This window comes from Ictidomys tridecemlineatus, chromosome 9 (assembly GCF_052094955.1).
Source record: "Ictidomys tridecemlineatus isolate mIctTri1 chromosome 9, mIctTri1.hap1, whole genome shotgun sequence".
NCBI classification, from domain to species: Eukaryota; Metazoa; Chordata; class Mammalia; order Rodentia; family Sciuridae; genus Ictidomys; species Ictidomys tridecemlineatus.
Window position 1 is genome coordinate 137,719,643 of NC_135485.1, and position 18,444 is coordinate 137,738,086.

The following is an 18,444-nucleotide window of genomic DNA, read 5'->3' on the forward strand; positions in this document are numbered from 1 at the left end:
CACTTCTAAATAACACACAGATCAAATAAGAGGTCTCAGAAGAAGTTTTAAAATACATTTTAAACAAAGCTCACATACAAATGAATTCCAGACATAGCTACTGCATTCATAAGAGGAGGAAGCGAAACTACAACTTAAGTGGAATTGTCACAGTGACTCCTTACAATGATTACACTATGGCAAAGGGAAACAAGACCACTTCAGCCTCTATGACATGATTTGTTTTTTGCCTTCCAACAGTAGTCATGAGAAACATTATTTTCCTCATAAGAAACATTGTATGGATGGGACATGAAATGGAATCCATTAATAGTTTTGATGCTTGTGAAATATATGATCAATAACAAGAGGAGAGGTAGTATTGAGCAGAGATTTAAGGTTACATGTCAGTGCTCATATTATAAGTGAATGGCAAATTAATACAATATAGGGAGTTAGCAAGCCTCTGAAAACCTGAGAATGCATGGCAGAATGAATGATTTGTAATACATGCAGCATCACAAAAGCTTCTTGCCACATCTGCCTTTCAGTTGTAACATTCAGAGCTGATTGTCCAAAACTGGAAAAAAAAGAAAAGCAGAAGGACCCTGGTACTCATGTTGCTTCTACACAGACCTGGGCACTGGGTCATAACACCTGTGCTGCTGAGGGAGATGGACAGAGTGTGCCAGTGCAGATGGATGTCAGGGCAACCAAGTAAGTGCAGAAGAGCACAGTCCATTACACACCCCAGGATTGGAACAGAAGAAGGCAGAACTTGTCAATTCTTCAAGACATTGACATTTTGTGATATTTTAAACCAAATAACCAAGTAAACACTGTTGTGAGAACAAACTGAATGTTGGTCATTCTCTGAACACGGACTTTCTTTTGACAGATCAGAATCTATAATTTGTCCATCTGGCCATCAAAAAGTTTTATAAAGGAGGGCACTTAACTTGCACCTGGAAAAGCAGGCTAGCAAGTGCTGATACCACATTCCCTTGCTGCATACTAGCTATGCCTGAACATCTGCTTACTACCTTGAATTAAGCCTCCGGGCTTTGTTTTTACCTGGTGGAACTTTCTGCATCACTCTTTCTGATTACTACATAAGGCACCCTATCACCTCTCACCCCTTGGTGGTGCTCCACCTCAACCCTTTCCATCACATCAGCAGCATGACATAGACTGGCTTTTACCATCTGACTTTCTTTCTTTAAAAGGAAGTTCAAGTGCTGACAGCAGTGCCCAATACCCAGCAGAACAATCATTTCTCTAGACATCAACAAGCTAAATATCCACAACTTTTCTTCCTGGGTCACATGAGGAGCTTGGGATATACTCATCCGGAGTCCTATCTAAGCATGATAGTGACCATCACAATTTGCACTCTTCCTGGTGCATCACAGTCTTAGGAAAGGAATATACTTTCAGATTGCTATTCATGCTCTAGGTAGCTACCTAAAATTCCACAATCCTTGGAGAAAATTTATTTCTTCCTTTCTAGAAATTAGTATGACTGAGTTTCTCACTCTGGCCTTTCTTTGGGTGTTTTACCCATGATAGCAGATAATAAACAAATTCAAGACACATAAAATACTTAATTGAAGAAAAACTGATTTTTCTTTTCTCTGATGAGATGCCCTCTGATTCTTTTCTGGTATTTCCGAGTGAATATGCCTACAAATATTACTTGCAGAGATATGTAATAAAAGTAAATTCTCCAAACATATGCATACTAGGTCTCCAGGTTAATGAATTCTGTGTAAATTTAAAACACCTACGATTGTCCTAACGCTTTTATTTATTTTATTTTTATTGATTCAAGTTTCTTTTATTTAATAAATAACTTCACAGACAGTAATCTGATATTTTTGTCATTACTTAGAAAGGTTTTTAAGTTTTTATTTTTTAAATCTAGAAGTAATCAAATATCGGTATTCTCTAGTTTTAAGCAACCATGGAAGTCAGTCAATGTCTTAAAGTAATTGAATATTCACATGTAACTTCTATAGTTCTACATGTGAGAATTACAAATTATTTTTAGTTCACCTAAGAGTATTGCAGATTCTATGTCTCATTCTGACATATGTGTACGTATGTATATGCACACACATACATCTGTAATATTTACTACATACTATATGATATGTACCCAAAATGTTTATTACTGATGTTTTGACATATGTCCTGATAATAAATAAAACTTTACAAAAATAGAAATTAGCACATACTGTTAGAGTAGAACTTCTCATAGTGAGCTGAAGTTTTACGGTGTGTCTTTTGAGGGAAACAGACTTCAGGCTGTTTATGTGAGCCATTTTGAAGGTAGAAGGAGGTTTGTAGATTTTTATGTTAGACTTCCTGACTCCCACTCAATCTGAAGAGCTCAATAAACTGTGCCAAAAAACGAGGCGGAACCTGATGGTAGGAAATACAGTAGGAGCTATCGCAAGCTTTGTGGCAGCTCTTGAACTACTGCCTCTTCATCCCTGTGTTTTCTGTGTTGACACCAAAAATTTCTTCTTGAAGGAATTCTTACTGCAGCAGAAAGTGGTATGTGGGTGTTCATATAACAGGAACTGTAAATCACTTCCTCTTCTAAGTATCCTGATGGTTTGCATAGGCATTTTTTTTATGTTTTTCTTTCTTTCTTCTTTCTTTCTTCTTCCTTCCTTTCTTTCTTTCTTTCTTTCTTTCTTTCTTTCTTTCTCTCTCTCTCTCTCTCTCTCTCTCTCTCTCTCTCTCTCTCTCTCTCTCTCTCTCTCTCTTCTTTCTTCTTTCTTTCTTTCTTGTACTGGGGATTGAATCCAGGGGTACTTTATTGAACCACATCCACAGCCCTTTTTAAATTTTTATTTTGAAACAGGGTATGACTGAGTTTCCCACTCTGGCCTTAAAATTTCTATCCTCCTGCCTCAACTTCCATAGACATGTGAATTATAGGCATGCACCACCACACCCATCTCATAGCTCTTAATTATAACAATGAGTATGGTTGAGTATGTGTCTGACTCTCCCATTAAGTTATAATTTCCTAACAATAGGAAGAATGCATTATTCTTTTTTTTTTTTTGTCTTGAACTGTGTGTACATTACTGCCACATGTAAAAATAAACTACCAACAGATGCATCTTTAGTTGGGCTATTCTTTCAAATCCTAAAGACAGCAATTGCTATGCTTTGGATGTGAGGTATTCCCAAATAGCTCATGTGTGAGAAAAGGCAAGAAGTTCAGATGAGAAATGTTTGAATTGTGAGAGTCTTAATCCAATTAAAGGATTAATCCCTGATAGGGATTAACTGAGTAGTATCTGAAGTGATAGGGTATTGCTGGAGGAGGTGGGAATTGGGGGCATAGTTTTAGGATATGTATTTGGCAAGTGGAGAGAGCCTTTTCTGCTTCCTGAATACCATGTGAACTGTTTCCACCTACCACATAGATGTTTTGCCTCATCTCAAGCCCTGAGGAATGGAGCTGACCATCTATGAACTAAGACCCTTGAAACTGTGAGTCCCTATATAAATAAACCTTTTCTTCAATACAGTTGTTCTGGTAAGGTTTTTTAGTAACAGTGGTGAAAAAGTTGACTAAAACAGGAATTGGAACCAAGAATGTGGTTGTTGCTGTGACTAACCTTGTGGTTCAGAAGCTTTAGGAGCATTTTGAGATTGGTGGGAGGAATTTTGAGATGCTTAGTAGTACCAGTGGAAATTCTTTAGTTTGTTGTTAGTGGAGCTTAATGGCTAATTCTGGAGGGAGCTCAGAAGGCCAGAATGCCAATAGAACCATGGACAGTGGAGACAAGACTAAAGAGGGCTCAGAAAAGGAGGAATGTATTGGAATTTGGAGTAAAGGCCATTCCTGTTATGTTCTGGCTGAGAAGTTGTCTAAATTTTGTCCATGTCCTGAGACTTTCTGTGAAGCCAATCTTAAAAACGATAGGCTTCTTAATCTCTGGAAGAAATTTCTAGGCAGCATATTTTTCAGGTGGTGGCTGGATATTGCTGATGGCTTTTAGCTAAATTTATTTTGATAGTCAGGAACAGAGAGCAGAGTGAAATTTTCAAAACTTGGACTTGAAAGGTGGAGTAAAACTGGGGCTAAGGAAGTTAGTTGTTAAAGGCATTACTTCCACTAAAGAAATGCTAAAGACTTTGCCCCAAGACAATTTTTAAAAAAAAAATGGCTTGAGGGTATCTGAGGAATTGGCAAGATCTCATTTCAGACTCAAGGAAGTGAAAGTGAAAATTCTCTGAAGAATTTTGAGAGCCTCTTTGGGGAACACTTTCTTGTACAAGTGCATCTAGGAAGTTTTTTCAATGTGTTCAGCCACCCAGACACTTGGAGGCTGCTGCTCTACTGATCAAGATGGCGGCAGACTTTGGCATCAACCGCATGGTGATGGTTCTGCAGAAATGCAGGATGTTGGAGATAGGGGGTCAAGAAGGTTTCCACTGAGATTTCAAAGGAAGTCCTTGGAAGCCAGGCAAAGTACAACAGGGTCAGAGTCTCTGTGGGCTCTCCCTTTGGAGGTGATATTTGAGGAGGAAGCAAAAGCTGCAATGGAGACCATTGAGATTAAGAAATTCAAGTAACAGGGGACATCATCCTAGGAAAGTTGCAGAAATTGAGCAGAGACAAGCCAACAGAGAGGCCACTTGGGCTGCAATTAATAAGGCCATAGCACAGAGCTACACAAGCTCTTTGGAGAGGACATCATGCCATGTGCTCCAGACGCAGAACACAGAACTACAGGATTTGTTTGCTCATCTGAATTTTAGTCTTGCTTTGGTTCCATCACTTTTTTCTATCCCCCTAAGTTTGTGAATGGAAATGTTTACTCTGTACCATTATATATTGGAAACTTTAAATCGCTTTTAATTTTGCAAGAGCTCACATGTGAGGTGGACTTGAGCCTCAGAGAAGACTTTGAATTTGAACTTTGAACAATCTCAAAACTGTTGAGTATGGGGACTCGTGGAAATGTAAAAAGGTATATATTTTGCATTGTGAGATTGTGGTGAGCTTTTGGGAGGGCCAAGGATGGAATGTTAAGGTTTGGATGTAAGGTGTCCCCCAAAGGCTCATGTATGAAACAATGCAGGAAGAGAACTGTTTGAGTTGTGAGAGTCTTAACCCCAATCAGTGAATTTATCCTCTAACAGGGATTAACTGAGCCTTAAATGAAGTGGTAAGGTGTGGCCATAGAAGGTGGGAATTGGGTGTGGGTTTGGGGTATATATTTGGCAAGGGGGACACTTTGCTTCCTGATCCATGTGAGCTGCTTCCCTCTACCACACTTTTCGTCATAATGTTCTGTTTCACCTCGAGCCTTGAGGAATGGAGCTGGTCTTCTATGAGCTAAGTCTTCGGAAATAGTGAGCCCCAAATAAACCTTTTCTCCTTTACAGTTGTTCTGGTTGGATCTTTTAGTAACAGTGTTGAAAAAGCTAACTAACACAGCAAGTAAGCATCAGTATTGATAACTGCCAAATAATTTATATTAGTATGAGTAGCCCTTACAGAGTTAGTCTGGAGTTAAAGTAGCTTAGACCATGTCTTCCCTGGATAAAATGTGTCCCTTTGGCTTTCATTACTCCATGTGGGATGCACCTGTACAAAATGACCAGCCCAGGAGATCTTTATGAAAAATCTATGAAAGTATGAGTTGTGATTGTCATTTTTTAAAAAAAATTCACAGTGTTTTAAAAAATCAATGCTCTGATATTGCTTTTGACAAGAACTACTAGCCTTGTAAAAACTTGGAAATACCTTCTTAATTTGATACTTCTGAAACCTCCATGTGTCTTGTATTTTTACTCATTTATATCACTATATCCATTTTTTATAAATGTGCTCTTCCTTTTCCATAAACATGAAATGTGCCTTTCAATCCACATTGTGTACTTTTGCTTCCATGAAGGCAATTGTCAGTGTGAGGCAAGACAGATAAGCTAGACAGCTATTTTCCAAAGAAAGAAGTGACAGCCTTTTGTTCTGGAATGCCATTTGCATTTATGAGATATTTTCTGATGTGTCTATCAGAGCAGGTGAGCAGTATAGTCCTTGGTATTTCAGAATGTGCCTGCCTTTCCCATCTCAGTTGACCTTTTGACATGGCCTTTATGTGACTTAAAGCAAATGCTCTCAACCTCTCTGTCACCCTAGTGACTGCTATTTATAAATATAAGGAAACACAGAGAACATAAAAGCAAAAATTAAGTGTGCAGTGAATTTAAGAAAAGGGGAGATAACATGAATGCATATGGGTTAATTGCTTTCAATCAGGGTCTGTGCATTAATTAAGTACCTTTTAAAAATTTAATAACAACACAAAAACATTTTCTGAAACTTATAGGTTTACCCACTTCCAAACTCACCAGATATTGAAAGTTTAACAGTAATTTTGTTCTCCAGAACATAAAAGCCTTTATTCAATTAATATAACATTATATTTTGATCTGGGAATGAGGGCTTACATCTCTAATTCCAGCAATTTGGGAGGCTGAGGCAAGAGGATACCAAATTGAGTCAACCTCAGCAACTTAGCAAAGCCCTAAGCAGTTTAGTAAGAACCTGTTTCAAAAGAGAAAAAAAAAGAAGAAGAAGAAATGGGATGTAGCTCAGTGGTAAAGTGCTCTTAAATGCCTAGGGAAAAAATTTGTTTTCTATATTTCTAATATTTGCTTTCATGGTAGGTATATGTGTGGAGGGAGGGAGGGAGGGAGAGAGAGAGAGAGAGAGAGAGAGAGAGAGAGAGAGAGAGAGAGAGAGAGAGAGAGACATACACACACACATGTAGTCTTCTTGGAAAGCTACTGCTCATCCAGATACAGGAAGAAAGAGCAGGCCTTTTCTGCATTGGAATTTTCCCTCCCAGTTTGGCCTTGAAGTTGGTGACAGTTTTATTACTGGGCACAGGTTTATTTCTCTAGTTCTCTTCTCAGCCAGACATAAAACCCTCTGCCCAGGTTATAGGTTCTATTGGGCTGTGGGCTGTGTGTCTTGGACTACTCTTGTTTGAGTGATTTCATTATCAATAATTTTCAGGAATATTATTTAACTCTAAATGTGACTTTCCCTTGAGGGTACAATGTGGTCTTTCCATTAGTTCATCCCCTGCTTCCATGAAGGATAAAAGTTTATGACTTCATTCTAAAAAAAAAAACACACACACACACACTACAAAAACTTAAACTCTAGCAGCGTTTGTTTTGCTACATTAAAATATCTACTTCATGAGAAAACATTTATGGAAACCAATTATCATACAGGGAAATATGAGATCTAGTGTTTTTTTGAAAATTTGGTTCATATCCTCGGGTCTTAGTTAATTTGGGGTTGCAATCTCAGAATATCACAGATTGGATGATTTAATAAGAAAAGAAATTTATTTCTCACACTCCCATTTCAGCGTGGCTGCCAATGAGGAGGGCTTCCTTGCTGCCACATCCCACAGTGGAAGATGAGAAGGTAAAAGAGGGCAAAGGAGAGAAAGAGGGAAGGGGAACTTCCTTTTATCAGTAAACTTCTCCCATGATAAAAGACTCATCTGTTTTATAATTGTATTGATTCACTCACGAAAGCAGAGGTCCCATGACCTAATTACCTCTTAAAGATATCACCTCCTAACTTTGTTGTACTAGGATTAATTTCAAACTACAGCACCTAATTTAATGTGTCTTTTTCTCATAAAGACATATTTTATCTCCTATGGTCATCCAAGAATACCATACAGGCCCCTTGAAAGCAAAATCATTGTCAAACTATGTATTACAACTATTCAAAAAATATGCATATTGGATCAGCAAGGTTATACTTAAAAATAAATAAAAGCATATAAATATTGTGTCTTTACCCACTAACTTGTATATACACAATATACATCAGGTTTTGAAAATATTCAATAGTTTTTTTATTGATTAGAAATTTCTTTATGTATCCGCTTATGTTCCACTTCATGAGAACACATTGCAGCAATATAAAGAATAAAAACAATATGACCAAAAACATCAGTTTGCTTTGTGTCTGCTCTAAATGTATGGATGTTCGATTAGAAATATCACGTAAAAACTGTTTCTTTACAGATATTAAAATCTCATCTTGGACTTCAGCCTCACAAGATTTTAAATTTATTTTTATAGTACTTATTTAAAGTACACAACATTGTGTATATGGATGATTACAACAGTCAAGTAAGTTAACAGATCCATCATCTCAAAGAGTTACCTTTTTGTGTGGTAAAAATACTTATTAAAAAATTCTCAATTAACTTACAGCATACAATTTAAATATTAAACTTCTTAATTCTGTGTATTAGATATCTATGTTTATTTATCCTGCCGAACTAATACCATTCACCCTTGGTCTTCTAGGAGAAAATAGCACTTTATAAAAAGAATTAAAATGGACTACTATTGCATCTGCTATGAAATATATATATATATATATATATATTTAACTCCTCATGAAAAAATACAGTATAATAACATAAACTTCTTGTTTGAATGCATCACAATTATCAATTTATAATTTTCATACTATTATGATTATAAAGTCATTGCTTTATAAAAATATATTACATTCTCAAGAGAACCAATTTGACATGCTGGATAAAGTTGTTTAATTTTTTTTTTAACACTGTAGTACCTGTTATGGTTTGGATGTGAGTTATCCCAGAAGGTTCAAAAGGAGAAATGATAGGGTTGTCAGAGCCTTAACCTAACCAGTGCATTAACCCCCTATGGACTGAGTGGTAACTGAAGGTAGGTAGCATGTGGCTAGAAGAGGTGGGTCCCTGGGTGTACATTTGTTGAGCTGAGCTTAGTCCCTTTCTGCTTCCTGATTATCTTGTGAGATGCTTTCCTCCACTACACTCTTCTGCCAGGATGTTCTGCCTTATCTCTAGCCCCAAGGAATGAAGATGATTGTCTATGGACTGAGGATTCTGAAACTGTGAGCCCACAAGAAACTTTTCTCTTCTAAATTTGTTCTTGTCAGATCTTTTAATCAGAACAGCAAAAAAGCTGACTAAACAGCACCCTTGTTTTTAATGCTGTTTTCAAAGAATGAAATTTAAGCTCATAGAACATTGTTTCTAAAACAACTTACATTTTTTTATTATGTGGACATTTCATATATCTAAAACTCTTTATGAAGATGATATTTGAACAATAACAAGAACGTTACTTAGAAGTCTTTTTAGAGTATAGTTATGAAGTCTACCCTTTGATTAATGAATAGTCACAGTGTTTTTAGATCTTGTTGCTATCTGTGACTTTGCCCTTTTACTTATACACTGGTTGACACATTTGTTCAATTATAGCTATCTTGCTTCTAATTGCTGCATGTCATATTGATTGATCGTTGTCAATTTCTAGCAGTCAGCATCAGTGCTTCATTGCTTCATGTCATGAATCAGTGTATATTTATTTGATTTCTTCTTCCCGCATAAAACAGCAGCTTGTAAATCCTATTATTATCAAGGTCTACCATTATCTAACTTCCATTAATTTGAGATACACTTAGTATCACTTTGAGGTTAGGGATATAGCCCTGGTCTAAAATAGGGAACAATTCTTCATATGTTAAAGTTACCTATGAATTAGGCAGAAAACGTTTTTTTGAATGAATAAAACTTATTTTGAAAGCAGTAGATTTCCCTATCTTTATTTTGAGTGCCCAGCTCTTCTTTGTGCATTTTTTGCTGAGAGATCTAGAGCTCAGCAGAGTCTCTGTATGTTCAAGGACATTAGCTGTCTAGAGGATGGATGTATGCTTGTTTATACCAAATGAACATGGTCATGGAGAGAGCATGTACTTTGGAGTCCTACAGTCCTTCCTCCACCATCATTAGTTACATTGCATTCTAATATTATCTGTCAACTTCAACAGCTTCATCTATGAAATATGACATTTTAGGTTGCATTTGGAATATGAGATTATAAATGAAATAGGCTCAACATGCTTGCTAGACATAACATGTAGAATCACTCCTATTGGCTCACTTTCCTCCACCAGAGTCTGAAATTGGTCAGTTTAGATATTTGTACAATAAAAATTTGATATTTAAGATTTCTGCCAAAATTTGTAGTGTTATAAAAAAAGCTTATTCATAAGTTTATCATAATGCCTTCCTTTGAAGAAAGATATAGCTCTTTCAAGATCAAAGGTCTATTCTATTCTTTAATTAGCTTCTATTCTTTTAAATGAAAAACTCTGCATTATCCCTGGAAAGTCATTAAATACATTGCTTTCACACATCAGTTCCAAGTATGACTGAAATACAACTCTGTAATTTCAAAAGAGGTACATTGTAAATAAAGATAAAAAATAAAATCAATGCTTCTGGGACACTGGAAAACATAATTCTAAGCCAGCAAAGTCTGTATTGTTCCTCATTGAAAAGATATTTGTACAAAGTAAAATATTAGGTGAAAAACTGCAGAATTCCATAAACAGTATAAAAACAATCAAAAACAAAGCTCCACAATACTATAATCTAAAATGGCTTTCCTTCGTTGGTGCATAAAATTAGTAAGTAATCTCCAGAGCTACTTGAAAGGAAAAACACAAGAAAGGAACAGTTTCTTAGACTGTGGCACTTAGATATTTTATGATTTTTGACTTTGTATGGGAATTATGAGTTGTAGCAATAAAGATAATTTTATTTCATTATTTCCCAACTAATCAGGGTTACTCAGCATTAAACATTTCTAAAGAGTAAATTTGTTTATTTTCCCTTTCACAGTCTAATACATTTAGCTTTTAATAATAAAGTCAGGAAAAGTGCATAGCAAGGTTGTTATTATTTTTATTAAACTTCCATATAAGAAAGAAAGTTACTTTAAAAAATGTTTTCTCTTAATTCTAAGTTAAATATTTTCATAATGGAGTTATTATAATCTTAACTGAATGAAAGTAGAAAGCATCCGCTAGGTAGATCATAAACAGATAGTCTAGATACTGCATTAAGAAGTGGAAAAACATTTAGAGTAGTGCAATGGAAGCATAAATGAATTCTGTTGTGAATGTCCAATTATGGATCTGTCCCTATTAGCCACATGATTTGGGAAATATCAGTAATAGTATGAATGTCACAAAGTATTTGAGGATTAGAGAGAGAAACAAAATGAGTTGTGCATAGTAGATATCAATAAGGCTTATTTCTTCATTATTGTAGAAGACAGGGTATTGGTGATTGAAATTTTGGTTAGGAGGTTTGCATAGTTGTCCATTATAGAAAGAATGTTAGATTGAGCTGAGAATATGCAAATCAGGCACACACACAAATTGTTAGTCGTCATGTTAGTTAGCTTTTCATTTGTGTGACCGAAATAACCGACAAGACCGACTTAGAGGAAGGGTCCTCCTCTCCAGCCACATCCCATCTGCCTACAGTTATCATCCATTCAGTCCATTCAAACTAGGAGGGACAAATTAAGTTAAAGCTCACATAATCTAATCACATCACCTCTGGACATTCCTGCATTAACACAGGAGCTTTGGAGACACACCTCATGCCCAGACCACGAGTGTCACTGATTTATTTTAATTTCAGAAATGCAGTTGATATCCCTTGATGGTGGACTGGATGTTGCAGAGGAATCCAAAAAAAAAAAAAAAAAGGAACTTAAGAAACTCCAGATTTTGAACTTTTGTGCCTGGAAGAAAAAACAGGCTAGAGAATAATAACCATAGTTAATGTTCAGAAATCAGGTTAAGGATGCGATTTGAAACTGTCTCAGAATTTGACTTTGCTAATATACAATGTAATAAGGCAAATATAGCAAAATCCACACAAAATACTACAAACCAAGAGGTAATCAAAGAAAATAAACAACAAACTCTGTCTTATATTTTAAATACTGATTAGCAAAGTGGTGGAAGATTCTGGAGTAGAAGAAGATTATACCCACTGGCACCAGAAAATTGAATTCACAATATCCTAATGATCCTTGATATTCCCAAATTTGGAAGATATGTATGGTTTGCTTTTCCCCTATTTTTTGTTAAGAATTAATGGGGATATTGCTGGGAATGAGGAGGTAGAAAAGGATGGGAAGGAGATAAGTCTTTCTGAACTAGGTAAATGCTCCAGGGCTATTAATGGCTAAATAATGGAGCTCACATAAAAATCAGTCTCCCTTCTCTGCCCTTGACACTAATGAGAATGAACTTCAGCATGGATATTTTTAAATTCTTAGAAGAAAAAAGCAAAACCTGTTTATTCTTCAATAGACTGCAGCTTTATCCACTCAGCCGATTTTCACCATCTATACCAGACCTTAAATAACAGCTCAGAAGGGGAAAACAGCCATCCCAGGTATGTTGGGGGAGAATACCAAGAATTCTCATATAGTCATCAAAGCAAAATCCATTGTTAGATTGGATTTGGACTTTACAGTGAGGCATTCTAAATACATTAAGCTGTTGTACTTACATTAGCAAAGGAAACATGGATAAGTCCTATTTCTATAATGCAGAGATATATAATAAAAAATAAAATATATTTCCTTAAAATGAAGAAATAACTAGTCTAAATATATATACATATAATTATACATTCATTATATTTTAAAAGACTTAAAACTGAAACATATTCCAAATTGTTTTTCAAATATGGGAGTTTGAAAAAAAAAACAAGAATTATTTGGTAATCCAGATAAAGAAGGCAAATTGTAATAGGTGAAAATAATCAGACTGGTCTCAAGTCTCTTTAAAATAGAATAAACGAAAATCAGACACACAAACAGAATTAATGTCAGAAGACAATGTTGTAACGTCTACTAAATCTGAGGAAGAAAACGCTTTGAAAAATTTGTAACCATCATTTGGGAAATCCACAAAGAGAAAAGATAGACCTGCCCAGTATAAATAAAGACTGACTGTGGTTCCTTGATCCCTCTGGGTCCTATGAATATCACCTACCTGACTGCTCCCTCTACTTAGACAAAAGATTTATTTAATTATTGAACCTGGTGAAGGTATGGTTGTTAATAAGATTTGAATCAATAATTAAGTTCTCTTCAGAGACATAGTGTCCTTGATTTGAGTCTTGGGATTTGGTCTAATATTACACTTTTATCCTCATCCTTTTTAATTTTTTTAAAATTTTATAATAAGTACATATCATTTTTGTGAATCTAGAGTAATTTTACCTAAGAAGGAAAAAATTACTAGCTATAATGTCCCAATATTAGTAAAGAATAAATTAGATAATAGGAAAATAGATATTGTTCTTTTCCTTCTTATACTTTATTTTTAAGAATATGTAATGAAGAAGAAAATTTAGCAGTAAAGGTTGATAATATTGACATGCCCTATTTGGTAGTGATGGTCATCAGGCATTTGGGTATGCATACTGCAGGGCAAGTTTTGAGAAACAGATTGGAAAAACATTTGACTAGAAGTCGTCAATGAAACCTAGGTAGGGAAGATTGTTTCAGCAAAAGACAGCCTTAGTATCTGAGGTTAGTCACCTGAGGTAGTGACTGCATTTAAAGAAAAGAAAATCACAAAATACCAGAATCCTTTCTTATTTGCTTCTTGATATAAGTGAAGGGGTTGAAAATCATGAGCAAAGTAAGAACAAAGAGCAGCAAAAGAAAGTTCCTTTTTTCTAACACGGCATATGCTTTTTCTGCATCTAGGAAATGTATCTCTTCTTTACTAATTAACTATGTCTTGCCAATGATAAGCTTAATCTCCTGAAGTTTAATGTAATGCTTTATGGGCATGAAAGTGCATTTCTGCAAATAGTTTGTTTAATATCTATCTTGAGTCATTAGCTGTCATTTTTATCTGGACATCATTCTTTTCTAAAACAACCATTAAAGTGATAGATGTAGCTCTTAGCTGTTTCTTCAATTGAATTCTGATTCCACATATTTGGAGTTCTACCCCAGAATTTAATCCCATGCTGTCATACTGGGTGCTCAGAAAATTTATTCAATTCATTCTTAATCCCATTACAGCAAGGAATTAAAAGAACACAAGTAGGAATCTGTTTCTGCCCTTAGAAAAATATTTTTGCAGTCTTGATTGACTTGATTATAAGGATGGGCAAGATGACATAGATTTTTTCATATAAATTTTATTTAGGTTCCACAGTTCACTGAATCTTAGTCAATATCCTTTGTGGTTGTTATTGAAACACAATGTGCCACAATTTCACTTATGATTCCATCAAGGAAATGTAATATCCTTAAAAATCGCTTTGCTTTTTTTAGGAGAAATACATCTAGAATTATATAGGATGTACAACTATCTTTGAAATAAAGCCATTTAATATTGAAATAGTTGTGATATTATTCAAGTTCTACAAAAGGTATGTTTGGAACTCATGTTAGGATCAAATTGTTTTTAGGTTCTGAATATCAGGATAATATATATAAAATAATTTTTATTCTAAAATTAATACTAAATTATGGTTTTCAATTGATAAGATAGGATTTTAAACTCCTACTGTTACATAAGTGTTTTCAATTTAAACAGATAATTAATATAAAGGAAAATTAAACCTTTTTATAAATACATGAAATACTCATAAATGATAATTTAAATAGAATATGTAGTTATATTATTTTAGTATAACATTCAATTAAAAATTGAAAATAACATCTTTTTACATCATTTAGCACCTACAAAAAATAATTCAGTTGACAACCTAATGAAAAGAACAATAAAATAACACCTAAGATTCTTGAATTATCCATGGCCATCCTAGCTAGAAGAAATTTGGAAAAGTTAAAAAAAATTAGAGGATAGAGATTTAAAAATCTGATCAGAATATGATTAACATGACCCCCCCAAAAACATTAAAAGGCATTAAATTCATCTGACAAAGAATCACTCAGAATGTGCCTAGCTGGCATAGAATGTAGAATCAAAACTTGAGGAGGAAAATGTTTTTCTCCTTGTTTTAGCTTTTATTTATTTCATTTATCATCGACAAAATCATAACTATATATTTTGGGGTTGCAGTGTGATGTTTGGATATACTTATACCATGGGCAATGATGTTTGATGTCACGTAAAGGCTCTGAGACTTGACACAGTGTACAGACTCAAGATGTAATTGGCACCCATGAGGAGCACACGGATTCCTGCAGCCAGGCTGAGAACTAGTTTTCTTCAGTCTTGACAAAACCGGAAGATGAGGTTTGGCCAGTGAGGCTTAATAGTCACAGACAGTGGGGACAGATAAGGAGTTCAAGATGGAATCTCATGTGAGTGTCTAAACAGCAAGCATACTTCACCTCAAAGTACACCAGCTTGCTTATAGAAGAAAAGTGTTAGTAGTTATTCTGAGTAACCTAACTTCTCCACAGTGGGAAAGTAGAGGAGCAAGGGTGGGAATTTGGGACTCTCATATTCTTTCTCTCTCTCTCTCTTTGTTTCTTTCTCTCTTTGTTTCTTTTTCTCTCTCTCCCCCTCATTTCTTTGTGGGAGGGTGATCAAAAATTTTATCAATTATTTATGTACAAAAAATAAGACCTATAAATATAAATATTTTCAATATTAAGGACTCTGTATTCAATTAACTATTCAAATGTTACAAAATCCTTGCAACCTGAGAGTTTTCTCCTATTCCCTGAGATGGTGCACCTGCTAGATCTAAAGTATATATTTTAGCCCAATGTGCACTTGAAAATGTAATAGCTCCCTGTGAATCTGTATGTGTGAATTAACATTATAATTCAGCAGAGTTTTAAAGTATCAATAATGGCAATAATATAAACTTAGCTGTTAATTTTAAAAAGAAATTTTCTGATTAGTTGGGAGCAATATACAAGATTTAGTTCTTTTTTTTTTTTTTTTTTTTTGGTATGGAGATTGAACTGAGGGACACTTGGCTACTGAGGCCACATCCCCAGCCCTATTTTGTATTTTATTTAGGGACAGGTTCTCACTGCTCACTGAGTTGCTTAGTGCCTCTCTTTTGCTGAGGCTGGCTTTAAACTCGTGATCCTCCTGCCTCAGCCCCCCAAGTGGCCGGAATTATAGGAGTACACCACTGCTTGGGGGTGGTTCTTTTTCAAAATTAGAACTTATGCTATCTTTTAAGGGGAAGAAGTTTTAAGGAAAAAAAATATATGTGTAAGTACAAACAAAAAAGACAACATAATTCAAGATGGAATATTTAGATTCAAACATAGAATTCTTATTTCTCTATTAAGATCTTTCTTCTTTTGTATTCTCGTTATGTTAAAAAAGTACAGACTGTAAATTATATGATCATACAATATTTCTTTCAAAAGTCTGCTTTTTGATTCAGCAACATGTATTAATATCCGAGGGTTAAAGCGGGTGTGTCCTTAAATCTTTATGCCACCTTCTCCTATGTGCGCAGATGAGTAATACGGGAGAAGATGGCCGGTGATGTCTTCAGTAAAGACAAAAATAAGTCTCCTCTGTCATTATGAATGAACTTAGGTTAGGAAGGAACCCTGTGCAAACCACAAAGATGACCCACCACCTCCTTCTCTTACATGAGGCATTGCTGCCTCTCTACACACTGTAGTTTTAGGTCACCACGCTCCTCCCATGATTTGGAGAAGATCTAGTAAGGCAGTCAACCATTGAATTAGCTCTGATTCCTTACTGCATCCAATGCAAAGCAAAGCATAATTTTTAAAATTTTCTTTCCCTATGTCTCTTAGCATAAATGACTTAGCTACTTTTGATCACTTCTTATTGAACCATCCCATGTATCCCAAGAAAAGTGAGTTTCTTCAGAGCAGCAAGCTTCAAAGCACAGCCTTATTGTAGTGCAGGTTGCACTCACGCACTTTGGAAATCTTTGACATTTCTTTTGATAATAATGTTTTTTTTAAAGAACTATCAAATATTAAATAAGTTCACATCTAAGACATCTTTCATGTCTTTCTCTTCCCAGGCATTTAATAAAATTAAAACTATTTTTTTTAAGTTGTAAAATAACATTGGTCAGGCTTTCTCCAGAAGACTCAAGGTATTAAGATATATTGACAGAGATTCTCCCCTCTGCCTTCTCTTTCTCCTCTTGTTTGTCCATTGTGAATTTTGTTATTTAAACATATAAAAGGAGTGCTCCCCTAGGCAGCACCTACCCTAAAATTGGAATGATACAGAGAAGATTAGCAAGGCTAAAAAGTAAGTAAATAAATAAATATATAAAAGGAATTTCTGTCCCCTCTACAGCTGATCCACATTATTCATGGGTTTCTGCCAAAGGCCAATGTCTCGGCTTGGCACCAGAATCACGAGGCACTCACAGCTTTGTAGGTTCAAACAGCAATTCTTTATTCCCGCTCTCACACCACCTCCACACAGGTCCAGGGGCAAACACGTTCCGCCGTCTCCCGCACAAGCCACCTACTCCACGAGGCTATCTCCAAATCCCATTTTAATCTCACGAGAACTCAACGGGAACAAGCAGCAGGAACACCCTAATCCCAGCAAATATCTTCAACTTCCAACTTCCCTAAAACCCATTATCTTAAACTGGCAACGCCTTAAACTCAAGGAGCGGGTTACTTCCTCAAACCTGATCAGCTCTAAACCCGGATCTGCCTAGGTCCTTGAGCAAGGTCACCTCATTAAAGCATGCATGCAATGTCCCATCAAATGTCCTCTAAGCAGCATGGGGTACGCTTGGCAAGGAAATTTCGATGCGTCATTCCTACTTGGTAATGGCCCTCAGCAGGTTTCATATTTGTGAATGTGCCTACTAACTAAAATATATTTATAAAAATTGCCAAATCAATGCAGTGGAACTTTCACAGTCATTTGGTGACGTAGAAGAACAAAAGATTCGAATCCCAAAAGGCATTCAAATGCCTTTGACCTGACTGAGGTCAAACAAGGACATGTCCAGCCCCACTGCTTCAGTTCTCCTGCTGTAGATAAATGTCCTTTTGCTCCTTTAGATAATCTATGGTTTTCTTGTTTGGTTGCTTTTTGTTGGGGATTTTGCTGTTCAGAGTGGTTTCCGGGCATAGCTCCAGGTGCTGTGTTAGTGGTCCTACATGTAGAAGTCTAGGATATGCCCAATGGAGAGAATGTGTGTCGGACAGGCTTTGTTCAGGAATGAGTTACAATGTGGTGGGCTGTGTACTAAATCAACAACATATATTAAATAAGGTGTCTTTAAAAAGAAGCACATATAAAACAAGTTTATATTAATGGAAATGCTGTGACCCAGAGGCTCACAGGTACCTAACCTGTGTTTCTTCTAACAATGATTTATATAGTCTCATTTACTACTCTTGGTAGCATTGTAGAGCATAACTATTGCAAATAATAAGAAGTGGATATATTTAGAATTGTAAAAGCAGTGAGAAACACTTAGCACAATCTGAGTACATATTAAAAAATTATAACAATTAAAATACGTGCAAACATTGACCTAACACTTTATAGTAAAGATCAATATATAAGTGGAAAACATATATAAACAAATCACAAGAGGGAAG

The 18,444-nt window shown here is 35.5% G+C and overlaps 1 pseudogene; it reads left to right on the forward strand.

Moving 5' to 3' along the window:
• Nucleotides 1-17,056: 17,056 nt before the first annotated feature.
• LOC144366983 (U6 spliceosomal RNA) lies at nt 17,057-17,157 on the forward strand (annotated as a pseudogene).
• The last annotated feature ends 1,287 nt before the right edge of the window (nt 17,158-18,444 follow it).